At 43.2% G+C, this 20599-nt stretch overlaps 1 protein-coding gene across 3 annotated transcripts in view; it reads left to right on the top strand.

Annotated features, from left to right (window-relative positions):
- The window catches only part of MACROD2 (MACRO domain containing 2), an 844666-nt gene extending 839461 nt beyond the window's left edge, over nucleotides 1-5205 (top strand). For 2 of the 3 annotated variants that reach the window (XM_027693438.1, XM_027693440.1), the window contains exon 19: nucleotides 1832-5205. The gene's annotated coding sequence lies outside the window, so the exon portion shown is untranslated. The remainder of the gene's footprint in view (nucleotides 1-1831) is intronic. The other variant, XM_027693439.1, reaches the window with a different exon arrangement.
- The last annotated feature ends 15394 nt before the right edge of the window (nucleotides 5206-20599 follow it).

Genomic DNA, 20599 nt, shown 5'->3' with positions numbered 1-20599 from the left:
CCATTTTCCAGTCAGTTTCTGTTTGAAAACCTGCTTTAAAAATTACCTTAATTAAAGATAGAATTTACCGAAAATAAAAAAATAAAAAAGAGGAAGACAAAATACAAAGGAAAAGAAATTTTCTAATATGGCCCATATTACATCAAAAAAAGAAAATAACCAGTAGACTTGATTTGTCAAGTAAATATTATAGTAGCAGCAGTCTGCAGTTGTAATGGGTTTAGACAGTGCATGGTCTTAGATCATCAGAAGGCAAGACAGCACTGAGATAAGGAACAGAAGAGTAACTGAGCGAACCGTTTCTGGCATTGCTTAGGAAAATGACAGGCAATTTATACTGGTTGGAACCGAGCTCAGTCCTGTATTCTGGGAACAACAGGTTCACGTCACAAGGGGTTTGTTGCCCTTGGCTCTCTGATGCCTAACGTTACTTGTAGCAATACCACTGGAAAACAAGACAAAGTCAGAGAGTTGCAGCAGAAAGGAGCTCTGCTGCCTTTCGGAGCTTTTTTGGTCTTTATGCAGTAAATACTAGTGCTGTTGCTGGAGTAGGCAGTGGTGGTTGTTGAGGCAGAGTTTGTCATAGGCATAAACAGTGTTGCCCCTAAACAAAAATGAATAATTTGGTGGGAAGAAAAACATCCAAGACTCATACCCAGTTAAAAGAAGCATTTGCCATTTCTCCCTCAGAACTAGTTTTAAGTGCACCTCGCTTCCTTTGCTGTAGGGTTACTGAGAAATACCAATATCATCGACAGCAAGATACTCTATTTACACTTGTAATGGGGTTTCATGTAGCACAAGAGCAAATATAGAGGCTGTACAACGACAGCAGCCATTCACAGAGATTTAAATCACAGAGATCTAAAATACAAGGTCTTACTACTGAGCCTGGCTCTTGGTCCTTGTCAGCATATAGGCAGCGTGCTGCCATACTGTCAGAGTAACAAATAGCCCTGATGGAGTCCCTGGTAAAAAGTCCTGAAGTAAAAACAGAGTGCACCCCCACCATTAAAATACAGCGTCCACAACTCATCCTTGCCCTCCTCTAGCTTCTGGTTATACGTTGTTCAATCAAAAAAAGAAGAGGAACTAATGAAATCCCCACTGTTCAAAATACATGGAAAGGTTAATACCCTTCCTCAGTTTAAAAAAATGTATTTGACAATTATTACAGCTTTCATGTGGCCCTTAGGAAGTCTGTGTTTTATGCTACATTTTCCCATTGAAATGAATATCTGTGAATGTTTGGGGCTGGAGTCATTTTTACTCACAAGTTAGCAATCAATTGATAAATCTCTTCAATTCCACTGCAAGACCTGGCTCTGCAGGCACCTTTCTGAAGCAAAGGGACCCAATCCAGGTTGTAACATGTCTCTCCCAGCGTTGCAGTGGGATGCACAGGATTCAAAGTGGGCACTGAATTCATTGCAGTTCTCTATCAATCACTGCCACTGTTTTAATTACAAGGAGCGGGTCCCCAGGGAGGATTGATCAGCCTGTTAAACTTCATAGCATCTCACAAGAGCTTTTGGAGCCAGGGAGATCCCTTTGCTTACTATGTTGGTTTTAGCACCAAAGCACCCACCAGAGCTGGGGATCTGTGGTATCAAGCTGGGTACCAAGGTGCTATAGAAAACCAAGAAACCCTGGTAAGCACAGTCAATATACTCATCAAGTAATACTAGTTGTTATATATAAGCCGTGTGACACACACACATGACAGAAAGAGAAACTGCAAGCATTTGTGCTGGAAAGATGAGACCTGGGTTCTATGCAGATATTTGAAATTTTGCCTTTTTCCTCTTCTTTTCTCTCTGCTATGGCAAAGGAAGGATGCAGGAGAGGAGAGACCCGAGGAAACGCGACCGGCAGGCGCTGACATCCTACAGCATCATTCTTGGCAGAAAAGAGCACACAGAGATGCTCCACGGGTTGGGAGGGAGGGAGCTTTGGGGGAATGACTCTTTGCTTTAATTTCTCTTTGTTCTTCATTGCATTTTGTTCTGTAAACCTGTTGGAAAGAATCATAACTTCCCAGTTCTAACAATGTTTTGCAGTTATCCTTGCAATTACAACAGTTTCTTATGAACTGTGAGTCCCTGTCTTATATTGGGTCTCTTTTCCTCCTGCATCATATCATCAGTCACCTGTTTCCAGGCCCACCCCTTTTCTAGCATCTTTATCTTCTTTCCCATGATCAACCTGTGCTGTGCCATGTCCCTTACCTGTGAATAGCACACGTGGCCTCAAACTGCCAGCACCCCAAATCTGTCCTGCTTTTTTTTCCAGTTAGTTCTGCACGCCCCAAAACCAGGGCCATAAGTATGACCTTTGGGTACAGGTAGGCAACAGACATTTCCTCAAGCCTGCAGACACTCTGCATTCGAGGCATCTTTAAATACAGCTCTCAGCTTTAGCAGCTTCACACTGTACCTTGTGTGAGCCCTCATTAGATTTTCCACTGCATATGCATGATTTTCTTTCTGTTTTTTTTTTTTTAAAGCAATTAAGAGTTATTTGGATAAGAATGTCTCACCATATGTCAATTGTTCTGCCAGCAAATGCTGCGCTGAAATTTGTAAAAAACTAACAGAAGGGTTGCACATACATTTCCCAACCGTGCTGTAACCAAAACTGATGGACAATACACCGGATGGAAGAGCACACAACCCATGTCCAGGGCTACAAAATGTATTTTAAAATGCTGCTAAGAATAATTTGATCATTTTGAGCAAAATAGTTGCTTCTAATTTGATAATTGTAAGCAAAATAATTGATTCCATGTGTTTTTTTTCTTCACCCAAAATATACGTGAATCCCAAAATAAGTATTTAAAATACGACCAAAAAAAAAAAAAAGAAAAAGAAAGTAATAAACAAGGTAAGATGTATCTCTATCCTCCTGTGATCTGGGTTCGCGCCAGCTAGAGTAGTTGTGGTGATAAACCATGTGCTGGTGTAATAGTGAGTCAAGTGTAAGTGTGGCCCCAACACACCAGCACAGACTTTGGCAGTCGGTGGCTGCCGTTAATTCAAAAGGGTGTCAAGGAGAAACAAGGATTAGAAAGGAGAACAAGAAAAACCCCAGATTTCACCAGGACAGTACAACCTCTAGAAAGGCAGCCCACTATTTCTTCCTCTCTGTGGGCCTCCAGGATGTTTGATTGAGGTGGAATCAGAAGAGTATTTCTGTGTGCTGGCTCCAGGGGTTTGTTCACCCCCTGGTTTGTCACTGGCACCAGAGAGGATCTCGAGGAGCTTCTTCATCACCTGGTTGTCCTGGTGGTGAGTACATAACTCTGGGGTTGACTGTGGAGGGAGCAAATGAGCTGATGTAAGCCTCTGAATTGGGTTGATAATCTTGCTAAGTTTGCTAACTCTGTCCCCTGTTCTTTCCGAGCACCCTTGAAGGGATTCCTTGTTCCCTTTGAGGTGGTTCTGCTGCTTTTCTTTCCCATCCTTGGGGTCGTGCTTGACAGAACGTGTCTTTTGGGACATGGACTTTTTTTTCCTGTGGTTCCTTCTCCTGGTTTTCATCAGTCTTGCAGTGGGAGACCTTGCAGGCAGTACCTCTACATGGTGCACATCCATCCTCTATGTTTCTGTATATTTTCCATACTGGGTCATTTTGTTTGAAACAGGCTGTCATAACAGGAAGGTCAGAAATGGATAAACACCTTGGGAGGATGGTATAACTGCGGTAACTTCAGTCAAAAGAGTATCCAGTCTCCTAAATATAGTTCTATGCCTGTTTCCATTGTGCTTGCCCATGGGCAACATTAACAGGGATGTTAGCTGCCATTAGCCACCTATCAGATGTCCCTTTTCCATTGCCAGCCTCAGTTTTAGCAGAGGAGCCAAAGGGAGAGTTCTACAGGAGGCTGGCTGTTGAGGTGTGATGGTTCAGAAGGAGACAAATAATCCTTAAATGCCTTGTGAAGACTGACTGGTAGTTAAAGAAAAAAATTAACTGCAAAGATGCATTGCATTAGACACTCTCTAACCCCTGACAGTAATTCATTGTGCTTTTCATTTGACCTTGGTCCTCAGATAGCAGTGAGTCTTTGAAACCACAAACCATTCACCCAAGGATGCGGCGGCAAAGCGTGAACTGTAAAGCAAGGAAACATAAGAATTGATTAAGTCCTTTCTGGACAATTTGCAGCCATGTCTATGTCTGTCTTTCTTTGTGTGGGTTTTGGTTTGAATTGTTGGAGATTTTCACAACTCATAAAGTGAGTGTAGTTTGGCAGTGTGAGTTCTCAGCTGCGCTAGTAGTCGAGGCTGCACCCATGCCCCTCTGTTGTTTTTGCTGGAGCTGCAGAAAGGCAGGGAGCTGGTTCTGTAGAAGAGCAAGCATCAGATGGAGAATCACCCCACTGGGATTTATGTCAAAGATTTTGGTTTAAATCCAAAATGTGTTTGCAATAGGTGGTGTAAAGGGAGTAGCAGCCCTTGGGTGCTGATGTTTGCATTCAAAGTATGAGGCTCTGCTTGATGGTTGTTTCTCCTGTGTCTGAAAGCGCTCATCCCTACCATTAGACCGATATTCCTCGGGCTGGTGACTGCTCCCATGATGAATGGGTTTGCTTTCATGCAGACATCCAAAGGCGATGCTTGAGACATAGTCTGTAATAATGGGTCACGCGTTCACTGCAGCTAATTGTCAATCTTTCTGTAAAGCACTGAGAAAGCCTCTCTGTGAATTAACACTGTTCTGCTTTAGGCACTTGAATGAAATTGTATTAAAAAAAAAAAATTTCTCTATATGCATTGCATGCCAGCTTTGCTTTTAAAATTACAAACTGTAACAGAGTATGTGGATCTATTTTCTCGGGGAATAGGGATTTTTATCATATGATTCATCTAGGATTTGCCTTACCCTGACATTTGTGATATAATATAAAGTTTAAAAAAAATGTAAAAATTAAAAAAGGTAATTTTCTTGGCCAAAAAAAATATGTTTTTACTTCAATGCAAAGAAATGTAGACTGTTGCTTGCAAAATGTCTTCTAATGGATGGTCTAGCAGCTATATGGGTTAGCACATGCCTTTTCTGTTACTCTGTCATTTACATGCTGAATTTGTCTGAGTCTTGTTACTTTTCCTTTTGTCTGTGCCATGCGTTGGAAAACTTAAAGAACTGATGCCTTCATACTACCGTGTTAAAGCAAAACGTTAATAAAGCTTGTCCTGAAGACAAGGTGATGCCTCTCCTGTGTTTATTCCCTCCTTAATGTGTTGGAGCAGCAGTAACTTTGGTTGTCAGTGAAGGACATATTGGTTTGGATGTGCAGTGTGTGCACCCAGATCCTCACTTAAATTTATCATTCACTTGATGGCAGAGTCTCATGAGAGCCAGATATCTTCAGGCAAGGGGGATTTTTGGATACCATCACCAAAAGATAAGAAGGGGGATTTGGTGGCTCAGAGGGAAAAGGTCTTGTGGTTGGTCCCATCGCTGCCCCTAAGATGTTACAAAACCCCTCCCAGCAGTTGTACCAGGACTTAATCCAGGCATCAGTCATCTGTCAAAAAATATTCCAAAATATGCAATCAGAGACATGATATAACAGAGAATTGCGTATGCTAGATGTTATCTGCCCTTTCTGCCATCACTAATTTCAAAAATGGATAGGTAGAAAATACTGCAAAAATCACAAAGGTGGCTTTTTTCTTCACGTGACACCGGTATAGATGAAAACCTGTGTACTGACCCTGCCTTACTGTGGTCCAAGGCCAAGGATTTAATTGTCAATAACTGAAGCGGGAGGACTGGCTCTGTAGGTTCAAAGCTCTCCGACAAATTAATTCCCTTTCTGAAATTTAACTTTTTCTTGCGTACAACTCCTGGGCTGCTTAATGGAAGAGGACCGGGCACAGTAAGTGCATGGCAGTGGGGAATGTTTGCTGTTTTGCTGGATGCAGGACCCAAGTATGGTCTTAGTAGCAGCAAGCCAACCTGAGAGTAAGAAATACCTCAATAGCTGTGACACAGCATCTCTTTGGCTTCAGCTCTGTTTTCGCTGTATTGCCAGAACTGTACAGCAGAGGAGGTGCCTACTTTCCCTCACACTGTGACCTGTTTCTGCTGTGAAGGTGTGTATATTTAATGGGAGAAAAATAAATTCCTCTCTCAGCTAGGAGAAAGTACTGTCCATCTCACCCTTTTTAACTAGTGCAAGGTCAAGAGGAAAACCTCCGTGGGTTTAGAGGATGAAAGAGGGCACGTGTTTGAGGCTGCTCAGACCCTCGCAGAGTTGGGTGCTTGTCCACATGATGTGGATTAGGCGAAGAGTAGATGAGTCTGCTGGTCAGATTTGGAAGGGAAGGTGTCAAAGTGGTAGATTTGGGCCTGGAGAAGTCTTTTGTGGAGCTGTAACATTGGATGTCACTCTAAGTCTGCAGAAACAGAGACCCAGTTACTAATATTCCTACTCAGCTTCTGGGCAATAGTCTCCAAGAGAAATTGGGTTGCCTTTCAGGATATCCCTGTGAACCTCCTCAGAGGGTTATGTGCATGCTTTATATTGGCTTTGATTCCTCCCTGCAACCTCCTCTCTCAGAGCAGCTTCTGAAGGGGGTCAACATGACCTTGGTCTGTCTTGTAAGGTGAAAACTATGCCTTGGGATTTTAATTAGTCTTGGGGTTGGGCTTTTCTTTTCTGTCTTTTTTTTACTGAACTGAAATTGTCCAGAGACATTTAAATACCCTAATTTCTCGTTCCACTAGAATTATCAGCAACCCCTTAAAGTAAATGGCAAATCACTATTAATTCCTTCAGAATTCACTGATAAAACATTTATCATAATGAATTCCTTTAAAAAAAAAAAAAAAAGAAAAAAAAAGATTCCTGATGAAAACACAGCTGGTAGAGGAGGTACTTGGGAAGGCTGCTCCATCTGGTGGCAGCTCAAGGCTCGTGGCTTGGGGGGCACTTCTAATTTTATGCGTGACTCGGGTGAGATTTTCCTCCAGTTTAAGCCTGTTGAGCATCACCCTCTCCTTGGTAGAAGAGCACTGGACACCTCTCACCTCTAAACAATGCCCCCATGATCAAGTTTGTCTTTCACCAGAGAGAAATGGTGTTCAGAGTTAAGAAAAGCCCCCTCTGCCCCTTAGAAATGGTCTTCAGGTAATATGAGCTCTCATGGAAAAGGGTGAGGAGGCCAAATCCACTGAGAACAACCTTGCTGTGACAGTGTAGCACAATGTAGGCAAGAATGGAACAATCTTTTATTAATACTTTCCAGTGCAAGTCTGGGAAGCAGCGCTGCCACTGCGTGTTGTAGAGGCCAAGGAGCCAGTTTGGTCTGTGCCATGTACTTCCAACTCCTACTCATTTCACACCAACTCCCAACCATGTGCTTTCTAGAAGTGTCCTTAGGGATAGGAAATGTAAACCTAAACTTCAATTTTGTTTTTTGGGGTTTTTGTTTTGTTTTGTTTTGTTTTGTTTTATCCAAACACATTTTAGCAAGTCAGGAAATTAGTTTTGAAATAAAAGTGGAAACAGAAGTACAGATCAAATCACAAAACAGGGGAAACAAGCAGCAGAGACCCACAAACCCAGAGGCAAACCAAAGGCACTCTGAAATTAAAACCTTCTCTGCCCTGTGACTCACAGCACCTCCACACCACAGTAGGGTGTGTTTATTTTTTTTTTCACAGGAAAGGGAAACTGGGGAGGCCAGGTGCTGAGGAGAAGCCAGTTACCTCTTTCCCCCAGTCAAATGGATGGGGAGTGATTTGACTTCTAAGTGGTCAAAAGTGACCCAAAGGCTGCCTCTGTGCCTGTACAGGTGGTACAATGCTTCTGCACAGTCCTCAGGTCGGTTCAGGTACCACAAGGAGAATGCCTTGTCTTGGGAGGGATCCAGACCAGGCCTTGACCCAGTTCCATAGAGACAGAGGGTCTCATCCTCCCACACCCTCGTCTTTAGCCTTCTGTTTTTATGGATTTAGATAGATACATGCATATGTAAGACAATTAGTTTGACAGGCATGATTTAGCAAGTATATACTGATACAGAATCTTACATGTATGTATTCTTTATTTACTATACACTGTGTATCAGATGATGTGTAGTTAATGTATTTCAGACCATATAATGTATATTATTATGCATGTACATGGAATACATCTAATTTGATTAAACTGTGTACTGTATAGAAAATGTATTGGATAAAATTTGCATTTACACACTGTGTAAACACAGGTAAAAGCTGCACTATAAAGTAAATATTTACATACAATGTACCATATATTATGTAAACTAAACCCTTCAGCTACTGTCTAAAATGGAGATAATATATACCAGCAATCTACTACCAATACTGTGTTTTAGACCACATATTATAGATAACAAACTAGGTACTATTTAATATCAATATGTAACTACATATACTCTAACACAATAGTGGTCTTTAATGTAGAATAAATTTAACTTGGGTGATATATTTGCACACAACAGGACAGTCTAAATCATGTAGTTTATAATCTCTATGCTATAATATTCTGATATGTGTACTACTCCTATATATCAGTATAATGATATATAAGAATAATATCGTATGCATATAAGAATTATACGACATTGTTTGTCTAATAAGTGTCATAAGCAAGATACAATACATTACATAATGATACATAATGAACTATAGTAATGCTTACACTACACATACTATTTAGTAGGAACACATTTCATGTTTATACCAAATGATACATGACATTATATTATACTGTAATTATATAGTTCTTAGTAGATGAAATACACTCTATGTCGCATATCTCTATGGCATATAAATTATGTCCTTGTAGTTTTTTTGGCAGTATACTCTTTTAATAAAATGGAAAAAAAAATTTCTGCATAAAATGTCCTATGTAACATCTATTATCTCTCAAAGAATACTCCCATATCTATATATGCAATCCACACATATAATATAGACTATACAGGGTACATTAGATGTTATTGAGGAACTTTGTATCAGAACAGTATTATGAGATGATATATGGTATAGCTTATTTGTACTATATAATATAGCATGTGCTGCATGAGGAATCAGAGAACAAACAGGAGTCTGCGTGGTGAGATTTATTTCTATCCCAATCTAAAGACAGAAACCGAAGTTTTAAAAACTGTGATAACAAGCAGCACTTCTGAGTGTTGGTTTTTTGTTGTTGTTTCCAGTCAAGTCTACTGACAAATGTAAGAGATAAAAAGTAGAGTTTAAATTTAAAAAAACCCAACAAAATAAAAGTTACAATCCTCTCTGGTTTTTCCCTGTCATGCAGAACAAGTCTGACAAAACCTGTGATACAGAGAAAACAGTCTCACAAAGCTGCACACTTATTTCTTCTCCTGATGCAAAGGGGCCTCTGGAGTGTGTTTTGGTTTGTTTTTTCCCCTTGGCTGTATTAATACACAGACTTGGGGACAGCTAAAATTCTTTAGCCTGGTGGGCACCGCAGCAGCTCTGAAGCTTAAGGTAGCCAGACTAATTCCATTACAGAGCCAAGGGCTCTGAAATAATAGCCCTCGTTCAAAATTCAGGCCAGAGGTTCAGAGGAGGCTGGAGAATTGGAGTGGGAGGCAGATGGGGGTAGTTGTGTGCTTGGGAAGGGGAGGGGATGGTGGACTTCTGACAGTGGCAGACAGAGACGTTGATCCAGCTGTGGAGAGCCCCAGCAGTGTGACCCCAAAGGAAAAAAAAAGAAAAAAAAAGAAAAAAGAAACCAAAGTGCTTTTCATTACCTGTTAGCCAAAAAGAGATCTGGAGCTGTGAGCAATGAAAATGCCTCCTGCTGTTTTAGCCTTGCTATGGATGGAGAGAACAGGACCAAAATTAATCATTGCATCCTTTGCTTCAACAAAATTACCCAACTCATGAGCAGTTTGTCCTGCTGGTGGAGACAACCTGCTAGACTCTGCAATGAGTGGCCTTGTGTGTCAAGCAAGGGAGGCACCATAATTGAAATTATTTTTGCTAAAGCTCTGATTTGCATTGCCAAACTCCTGGGAAAGGGAGACTTAGAGAAGGGTTATGCTTTCAGGCTTGGTACCTGAGCCATGACTCCAGCCTTCCCAAAAATGTCTAGGACAGTAGTGCCGCAGTGCTCAAGCCAGTCTGAAGAGAGAAAAGCCTGTTGCAGACACTCAGTTGACACAACCCAACACTTGCTTATCTAGAACCAGTTAAAACATAAACCAACAGCTTAAAAACCAACCTTAAACCAACCACTTGATTCAGTGAAGCTGCAGCACCACACATCAAAAAAAAGACCCAACCCTATATTTTGATTTATGTAATTCTGACTTTACACCCTGTCTGTAATGCAGGGTATTTCAGGGGCGTGAAAAATGCAGGAAACATAAAAGGGGTCAGGAAACTGAAACAGTGTCAGTCCTTACACAAACTACACAAAGACACCCTTACAATGGACAGGCCAAGCACAAGCAGAAGGTGTCCTTGGCAGCTGTGTGAAGGTGCACGTTCCTGCAAGACTTTGGAAAGCAAAGAGATGCAGGTATTTGCAGCCCTATTACTAAACAAAGGGGAACAGGGTTGGGTGAGGAGCATACACAGCACAGGACATGATGAGCACCACTTCTAGTGATCCAGGGCAGCATCACTCTCTCAGCCCCAGTGCAGCAGGGCTAAGAGGGGAGCAGCAAACAGCAGTCCCAAAATCTGGCTGAAATTACCCCAATGTACACATCAGCCTGGGGACTGGTAAGGGAGGAGTTCAAGTTGCCCCCCACACACAGTGGCTGAAAATTACAGCCTAGATGTCAACCTTTGAACCTAGCACAGATTGACTGTGATGGGCACAGAATAGAGCTGTGGTCTGTCAAGTATGTCTACCACATGCCCTTGGATATAAAAAAGCATATATTTCGGGAACAAATAAAAGCATTTATATAGATAGTTAGCAAAAGAGGTGAAACTGGATAAGAGCTTGGCTGGTGGTCAGTCTCCTTTCCCCTGGTACACCATGTATTCTCCTCCGGTCACTGCTGCTCCCACTCACCCAGACAAGCAGCAAAGCATCAGGAAATGGGAAAGCACTCATCTTAGCTTTAACATATTCCCTACAGCTGAAGGTCACACCATGCAGTTTTCTGCAGTAAATTGCACTAAATGGTTGTCAGGCACTTTTACAAGATGTCATGGTTTAAAGCCAGCCAGTCACTGAGCACCATGCAGCCACTCTCTCACTCCCCCACCAATGGGATGGGAGGGAGAATTGGAAGGGTAAAAGTGAGAAAACTTGAGGATTGAGATAAAGACAGTTTGACAGGGAAAGCGAAAGCTGTGCATGCAAACAAAGCAAAACAAAGAATTCATTCACTCTTTCTCATGGACAGGTAGTCAGCGATCCCCAGGAAAGCAGGGCTCCATTACATGTAATATTACTTAAGAAGACAAATATCAAAACTTTAAACACCATCCTCCCCGCCCCATTTTCCTTCCACTTTATATACTGAGCATGATGCCATATGATCTGGAATATCCCTTGTGTCAGTTATGGTCAGCTGTTCCATCTGTGTCTCCTCCCAGCTTCTTGTGCACTCCCAACCCCCTTCTCAGCAATATGAGAAGCAGAAAGGGCCTTGATGCTGTGCAAGCATTGCTCAGCAATAACTAAAATTTATTATCAACACTATTTTCAGCACAAATCCAAAATATACACCTATTAGACACCATGAAGAAAATTAACTGTATCCCAGACAAAAAGCGGCACACAAGAGCACCATCAATGTGGTGTGAAAATGGCTCACCAATGAGAGCCAAAGCAGGGGGACTCCATTGCTCCAAGCCCTGTTTTGGTCCTCTGGAAGGGTCAGGTTGCTCTGGACCATGCTGACATGAGTAGAGCTGGCTGCAGAGACCATCACTGGTTTGCCCATCACTCGTGCAGGGCTCCCTCAAGCACCTCTCCCCACATCAGCCTACGTGAGCTCACATATGAAGAGCCAGGTGTCCCCCCTAACTACTACATTCCTTCTTTCCTACATCTACTCCTCCTGTTTCCAGCAACCAGCAGCTTTTCTAGGAAGCAGGGAACATTTGCACCTGATGCCCAGGTGGAGTAATAAATACACGACTTAGGTGACCAGGACCACAGCTGTCTCGCTCTCAAATCACACAGGTCAGCTCTTGTTGTCTCCTCTCTCTCCCTCCATCTTTGAGAGAGGAGCCAAGTCCAAATACACTGCTCAAGAGAAGTCACATATTCTGAGGAATGGGTTTGGGGGCCCTTTACTTCAGATACCTCAGTGGAAGTCTAACATCCATCTGTGGACACACAAAGCTGCAGAGACCCACAAACAGAGGCACTTTCTATGTGTTAACCTAACTGGATGGTCCCCACCCTGCCAGGTTGTACTGAATGGGGACCCACAGAAGATAGGTTTGGTCTTTGAGGGAGAAGGCAGGACCAATGGATGGGGATCTCAGTCTGCCATATGTGGCCAAGGGCAGTCAGGAGTGTGAAGAGCTGAGAGTTAGGTTTGTAATTATATGCCAGACCTCGTTGATTTGTAATAGCCTGTGGTGGCATTTTTATCTCTGATGAGAAAAGAAGTACAAAAATGGGAAAAAAACCCTGTTGTTTGGCAACTACATTGTTGGGAATGTATCTAAAATAAGTATTTTTAAAGTTCATGCCAAAGAACTGTCCCTGAGACTTGCAAAGCCAAGTGCATTTTCAGAGTAGTAGGCGAAAAAAAGATATTAAAATAATTATGGTTTTCTTTGAGTGGGCCTACTAAAAAGATTTTTAAAAAAATGGCATATTGAAAAAACCCTGTTGACTCTAACTTCTGTTAGAGTACATCTGCTGTTTACTTAACCTACACCAGCATGTGCTGGGGAGCCATGGTGGCAGTGCCACTTGAAGGGATTACTTGACCAGGGTGAAGGGACAGCTTTTTCATCCCCAGGATGGACCTGATGTTCCCACAGCATTCCTGACTGCCCCTCCTACTCCTGCCTCCCTCTTCCCCATGGTTTCCCAGTCTCAAAATGGGCATCCTGCCTCCAGCCAGGGGCATCTACCCAGCCTTGCTTTGGGTCCCCTTGGTTCACACCTACATCCATCTCCAGCTGAACCTCCTCAAGTTCCCCTCCAGGACATGGGCTGCAGCAGCCCATGTACATCAGAGAAGACAGGAATCCATCAATCTCATCCTTTGAGTCTGATTTTGCTGGTGTGTGGGGAGGACTTCAGTCCATGGAACACAAGAACACATGAGGGACTTGAGTTCTTGAGGAAGTGAACCCAAAATTACTGTCGCAGAGAAGCAAGCAACTCCTTATTCTTGAGAATCACGATATTGGAGTCCCTCTTACTGCTCCTGTTAGGGCAAAGATTGTATCACTTATGAAAGCTGACAGCCTCTGTACATTTCTCATGCATGTGTGTGTCTGAGTATTTCATAAATTCAAGAGGGAATACTTGACCTTGCTGAGTGAGGGTGTGCAAGGAGTGCTACAGGCAGGTTTCATGTCCCGGCATCTTGGGAGCAATGCAGGAGTTGGTGCTTTATTTATTGCCTGCCTTTTGGCATTCAATGAATTAATTTATTTATTTTTAATCTCGTGATTTTCAGTCAAGTTTTTCATTTTTTTCAGGAGTGCGAAGAGATCTGGCGGAATTAAGATGGGATACGTCACAGAGAAAACATGTCTCGGGTCAGTTCACCATCTGCTATCCTCTACAGCACCCCAAAATCACCAGTACAGAGCTATGTGACCTTGCAAGACATCCCTCAATCCCATCACACCAGACACATGACTACATCTATTCCAGTTTTCCCATATCCTAAATTTATTTATCCCAAATAATCAACATATGCTCCTTTTGTTCCTGTGTCTGGATTACACAAGGATGAGGTGGGTGGCACTGTGACAAAACATGTCTGTTTGAAAAAGAAGTTAAAAAATCCCACCCCAACCACCGAGATGGGAATTTGGCACCATGGGATGAAGCCGTGAATGGAGTTAATTTTTACCCTGGTTCACTCATCGTGCCTTCCCACAGCTTCTCCTCCAGGACAGGGGGAGAATAATTGGATGGCTGATTTCGTTAGTGTCAAACTTCATTACTGAAAGCAGCTGATTGGAAGGGTAGCTTAATTGTTTTAATTTACCTAGTAATCTATCAAACAACTGGTTCCTCAGTACACATGGGTCCCTCATTTCTTACCTCCCTTTGTGGTGGTGCCCACCCAGGGGCTCATTCCCCACCTCTGAGCCTGCATGTCTTCAGCTCATCTTCCATCTGCTTGCCCAGGCTTGCCCTCTGCATCCACTATGTTTATTTTATTTTATTTTATTTGTATTTTTTATTTTATTTTTTTTGTAGTTTTTATTTTATTTTACTTTATTTTTACTCTCTTCTATTTTCTTTTCTTTACATAAATCAGCTTAGCCAATTCATTAACTTCATGAACTGATGAGGAGTGCTCCTACCACAATTATTTCTTTTGACATGGACCACAAGAAAGATGGAGACAGGTTGGAGTTACTCCACTGGAAGGTGTGTGCATCATCACATGCATTCATGAAAGGCTCCCAGGGATTTAAATCAGCATCAAACTGACATCACATGGGAGATTCCCTGGCACAGTTGGACTCGGTTTCCAGCTGGCATGGGATTACATCTGCAGAGGGAAAAAAATGTGTTCTGGAGCTGATTTCTGAGAAGTTTTCAGTCCAACAGATATCTAGATTGAGCCTTTCCCTGTGACATGTGGTCCAGAAGGGAGACCAGCTGCCCACCCAACACCAGCAGAGAAACATCCCCCAAGTCACCGTGGGGGAGACAATAGCTGAAGACTGATGGTACAAGCAAATTAGGAGGGTAGGGGGGAATGGGGTAAAATATTTTAACATTAATAATTATGGCCAAGCTACAGAGAACATTAATTTGGAAATAATTTATGGGGTCTAGGGAGACCCCTAGCTATTTGCTCTGAAATTGGGGAATGTACCTCAGATGGCAATGCAATGGTGTGGTGGGACTTCACATCACTGCACCCAGGAGCTTCCCATCTTATGTTGGGTGCCCTTTTTCTGTACTGGATGATTTACCTCCTTGCCTTAGGGTAAGGAAACCCCATTTCTGTGCTTTGGTGTTTCTGGAAGGGAAAGGAAACACTTTCAAACTGCACAAAGCCAGAGAATTTGCAGACATTTACTAAGCCTGTAAAGCCTGCGCTCCAGTGTGCTGTGCCACTGTCTATGTGTGCAATTAATTTACAGAATAAAATTTTAATGATGCCTGACGAGTGCTCAGCTGTGCTCTGCCTGCGCACAACTGGGGAACCTGTGACTAAGTATCCAGTGCGAAGTGGTACCAGAATTAAACTGACCCCAGCAGGTCTAAGCGTCATCTTGGACCTGGCCTGGGCTTTGACCTGTGTGCTGGGCTTGGACCTGTGTCCTGGGCTTGGACCCAGACTTTCCTCCCATCACCTTGGCTAAACCCCCAAAATGAGGGATGCCAGTGTCCAGGAAGCTCCCCTGGAGGTGCCTGTGCCAGGCTGGGGTGTATGGAGAACCTAATCCTTTGCTTGGAGAAGGGATAGCAGTACCAAGATCCCCTGCACCGCTCTGGGTCACAGACCACAGTGCTTCAGAGTGCTGGGGGTATCTATCCTGGTGCCCAGCTGTATTTTGGGACACAACCCATAGACTTATTCTCCCAACATAAATAATCCTCAGATCACAAGGATGAGGAAACAGAACACTCACAAATACTGTCAAATAGACCAAGTGGAAATTAATATCCACATGGGCATCTTACATGGGCATTTTATCTCTTTTTTTAAAATATTTTTTTCACTTAAAAATTATTTCACTATGGGTCAAATAAATTTTTGTTTCCTTGAAAAGGACACCATCTTCTTTTAAAACTGCTTGCCACAACAAATCAGGCAGACGTCTGCTTGGCAGTTATCCCACTAACCAACAACACCACAGAGGCTGTGGTCTGGTACCCTTCTCAATCCTGCTCTGTTCTCCTTTCCTTGCCTCCCTTCCAAATTTCTGTTGCTCTCTCTCCATCTGCTTTTATACATCTACAGGCAAACCAGAACTACCCTCTGGCCATGTTCTCCTTTGCAGTGAGCTGAACAGCTGCACTGGGGACCCATCCCAACGTGAAATGCTCAGTCATTAACCAAGTCATCTCTAATTAAGTGCAAGATGACTGTATTCATTTAAAAGTGCCATATCAATCAGAGGTAACGCTGTGCCAATCCATCGCTCCAATTTAAACTTTCTGCCTCTACAGGAATCGTTACATGCAGATAAAACCACTGGGGAATTTAGATGATTTAATTCTTATCAAAACCACAGGGATCAGAGAGGTCTCGAGAGGAAAGTTTGGAGGGGGCTTTGAGCAACCTGGTCTAGTGGAAGGTGTCAAGGTGTTCCTCGCCATGGCAGGGGCATTGGAATCAGGCGATCTTTAAGAACCTTTCTAACTCAAACCATTCTATGATTTTATGATGAAAGCCTACCTGTCACGCTCTGGAGAAGTGTTTCATGATGTTTGTACACACTGGTTTAGTTGATGGCAGCTCAAATTACCATTAGTGGAAGGAAGCAGACCTACAGGTGTAGGGGGGAACCACAATTGAATTTAATTTCTCTTTGTGTGCTTTCCTCCAGCATCAGCAGGAGTTGTGTACTTGGAGCTGTGGAACCAACCTGAGGGTGGTTTCTAGAAGGACAGCCAGAGGTCTGTTCCTGCTGGTGGGCAATGCCTAACAACCCCTGCCCTTGAAAAGACACACACTCTCTCCTCCTTGTTGTCTTACAAGCAGCATGTGGTGTGGGAAACATAACATGCTGGTGGATAATACAGGCAGAGAAGAGGGGTTACAGAGGGGACAAGAGAGAGAGGAGAAGGGATGAAAAGGAGGCCAATTCTATATAAAAAAAACCCTCTTGGAAAAGGCTGGTTTGAAGTCTGATTCAGAGGAAAAAAAAAAAGCTTTTCACAGCTTCACAGGATTTTCAAGCCATTACAATGAAAGAAACATTTCGAAGTTGCCATCATCTTATCATGGCCCATCTCCACTTCTCACCACTTTCAGGCTTGGTCCCGGTAACCTGAGGGTGAAGGAATCATATTTTGAGACCAGGGATGGTGTAATTTCCTCTCTCTCTCTTCTCAGGGAGAGATGGCAGTCCCTTTGTGATGGCAAGCCCCTCTCTTTGCTTACCTCAAAGATTACTGTTGTCTCTGAGAGACCGCAGCTTCTCAGGACAACATCATCACAATTAAAAAGCCCCTAATTAAATTCCACTGCCACCCTGATGCACATTTAAATACCAACAGGAGCCACTCAAAATCTCCAATTGCTGCTGCTGAGAAGCCATTGAAGGATCTTAAATGTTGACATGTCAGCACTTGAAAATCTGTTTGTCATTTTCTCTCCTACTTTCCCTTTTCCTTTTCTGAGTCTTCTTGCAGGGTACAATTTGGGGAGGACTGGAAGCTTCAGCTGTGAAACCAAAGGTAGAAGAAGCCAGCAGTCAGCTCAGGCTGCTTGCTTTAGGCATTTTGTGCTGGCTGCTGCTGAGTGACCCCAGGCAGGCTCCATTACAGCTTAGCTGGGGATTTTTGCCTTTTTTTTATTCCCTTTGGGAGAAATATGCCTTTGGAGGGTTTTGGGGAGACCAGGGGAGAACTTGGAAGCACTCATAGCCAGGGGACAGCTGGGCAGACCGAGTTGCATGGAGGAGTTAAGACTGTATTTAGGTTCATATATATATATATATATAAACTGATTGGCAACTAATTGCCAGGCATCAAGTTTAAATATCTTTGTGACAGGAAAAAACCTGCGATGAGGTGTGCTATGAGACAGACTGTCTCAGCATGCTCAGGTTGCTGCTGGAGGCATTTGATGCAGATTAACCTCATCTGGAGTGTTATTAAATACTAGAAGAGTGGACAAAGCCAAGGATTACAGAGCTCATTTATCTTTGCATGCCTCCCTGGGTACATTCATCAGTTGCTCTCTTGCAGACAGTGCCTCTGCAAATGCTCCCTGCACTCAAGCAAGGCAAACCTGAGTGAGATGATCATCAGCCATGCAGGGACCCTCTAACTGTGAAGGGGAAGACCTACTTCCTCATGAGAGGAAGAGGAGAGGCAGGCACTGATCTCTTCTCTGTGGTGAGCAGTGACAGAACCTGAGGGAATAATGACCTGAAGTTGTCTCAGGGGAAGTTTAGGTTGGATATTAGAAAAAGTTCTTTACCCAGAGGGTGATTGGCCACTGGAACAGGCTCCCCAGAGAAGTGGTCACAGCACCAAGGCTGACAGAATTCAAGAAGCATTTGGACAATGCTCTCAGGCAAATGGTGTGGCTCTTGGGGATGGCCCTGTGCAGGGCCAGGAGTCGGACTCAATGATCCTTGTGGGCCCCTTCTAACTCGGCATATTCTGTGATTCTGGGATCCACATGATGACGTGAGGGCTTCCAGGATGAATCTTAAGGCATCTTCGTCTCAATGTGGTAGCAAAGTTCCCTTCAGGTATCTACACCTTCTCCAACCCCTATAAGACAGGGATCATCCTCCCTGTCCCTCGTTCTCACAGGATAGATGATAATTAGGTGGGATGGCACAAGCATGACCTTGGTGGGCCCGATATTGCTGGTGTGCAGCTGGGAGAGTCAGAGAGACTGTATTGTCCTGATGTGGATTTTCTGGGCTTTAGACACTTGAAATGTTTTAAAGTTCTGATTTGGGGCATCTAACTCTGCCCCTAACCCTGAAATTACCCGTGATGGTAAGGTCCTTTCCTCCTCTTTCCTTCCAATATACTTCAGTCCTGCCTGACTAATCCATTAGCACACCTCCTTGTAAGGGCAGCCAATGGCTTTAGCAGGCACGAATCTCGGTGTGTCCCGGAGAGTCAGCTAATTGGAGAGGTCACAAGACACCCTTTGCTCCTCTTGCAGCCCCAGGAATGCCAGGACCACTTGGGGCACAAGACATATGATCATCAATCACACTGCTGTAGGGCAGCGCTTGGCATTTTATAGTGGCATTAAAACATCATGGCACAAATGAAGCCCTAACTAAGGGTTAGCCTGGGCTTTGAGATGTTGTCTCTGTATAGCCAGTGAAAATGCTGGAGGCTTCACACACCCTTATAAAGATGCTGCCAAAAGCCAGCTGGCAGCATCTCTCGCTGCTGCCAGAGTATGATGATCACGCTCTGTGCAATTACTCTGTTCTCCTTTTACATCACTGTGAGAAAAAAAAGTAAAAAATAAGTATTTTGGCTTCCAAATAAGCTTTTTCTGTCAATCTCTGCTCAAAGACAAATTCTACTCAGTCTTAGCCTGCAAAAACACCGAAGTGTATTCACTAAAGCAAACAGCATAAGCAAGTGCAGAAATAAGGATGCATATGCTTTAAGTAAAGCAAATACCAGAAAAAAAGGCAATATTTCTCTTCTTAGGAAATTGTTGACATGATCATTTTCCTGATTTGAAATACTAAACAACCAAGTCACCTCTAATTGAAGTGGAAAGCTGGAATATTTGTCCAAACATGCTGTATCGATTACAGCATGCTCTGAAGCAAATCAATCTCTCCTTTTTAAGCACTGAGCTGTAAGTGAAGCAGCAAACATGGGCAACACTTCCTGGCAGCTATTGATAACTTCCCACTGCTCAAAAACCTCTTTCAAACAGCCAGAGACCAAAAAGGTGTCAATCCCATAATTCCAGTCCTCTAACACCACGTGCTCCTTCCAGTTTCTGCATCTCTCTTCCCTTCTTCCTTGCTCCCCTTATTTTGGGGCATTTGCAGTGTGCTCAGTACTTAATCAGACTGGAATGTGGTGAGAAAACCCAACCATGACTGCTGGGTTGTGCAGAAGTTTGAATGACACTTAAACGCATTTTTCAGTATTGGAAGGAAAGCGAAAGCTGCAAGCAGTGGATCTGCTCCCTGAAGTTTTTAATATACTCTGGGTAGTGCACACCTCCTCACTCCCAGTCCTGAAGCAGGAGGGAGCACAGAACTTCCCTGGAGGACATCTCTATTTCTGGGTATGGGATGGCCTGTAAAAGATTGGCCTTTGCAGTTTGGTTACATGAGGGATTTTTTTTTTTTTTTGAGCAAGAAGAGTAGCCTCGTCCTGATTTTGATTTGCCTGTGACAAGCAAGTTACCTCCAGGAAAACAAAGAAGACTCTTACATAGTCAATAAAAGTGAGTTTCTGTTTCAATCCATTGGGCCTTATTTCCTGAAGAGCTACGATCACAGACTCATTATGTTTCTCTAGACACGCATACATCTGCCCTGGCATGGGGACTAAACACTTTGATAAACCCAGTGTTTCCCATCTAATTGATTTCTCCCTTCCTTCCCAAGTCTCTGCTACGGGGCGATAAGAGCAGGCATATATACACCCCTTCCCTCCCCATCCAACCTGGCCTTCAACACTTCCATGGATGGGGCATCCGCTTCTTCCCTGGATTCTTCAATCTTTTTAATCACGAGTGCATGTTATAATGCAACAGCACTACACAAGACTTGAAGTCTAGAAAAA

Source organism: Neopelma chrysocephalum, unplaced genomic scaffold (genome assembly GCF_003984885.1).
Source record: "Neopelma chrysocephalum unplaced genomic scaffold, ASM398488v2 Primary Assembly neopelma1_91, whole genome shotgun sequence".
In the NCBI taxonomy this organism is placed as follows: Eukaryota; Metazoa; Chordata; class Aves; order Passeriformes; family Pipridae; genus Neopelma; species Neopelma chrysocephalum.
Note: the sequence above shows the minus strand (reverse complement) of the source record. Positions and strands in the feature narration are given on the sequence as shown.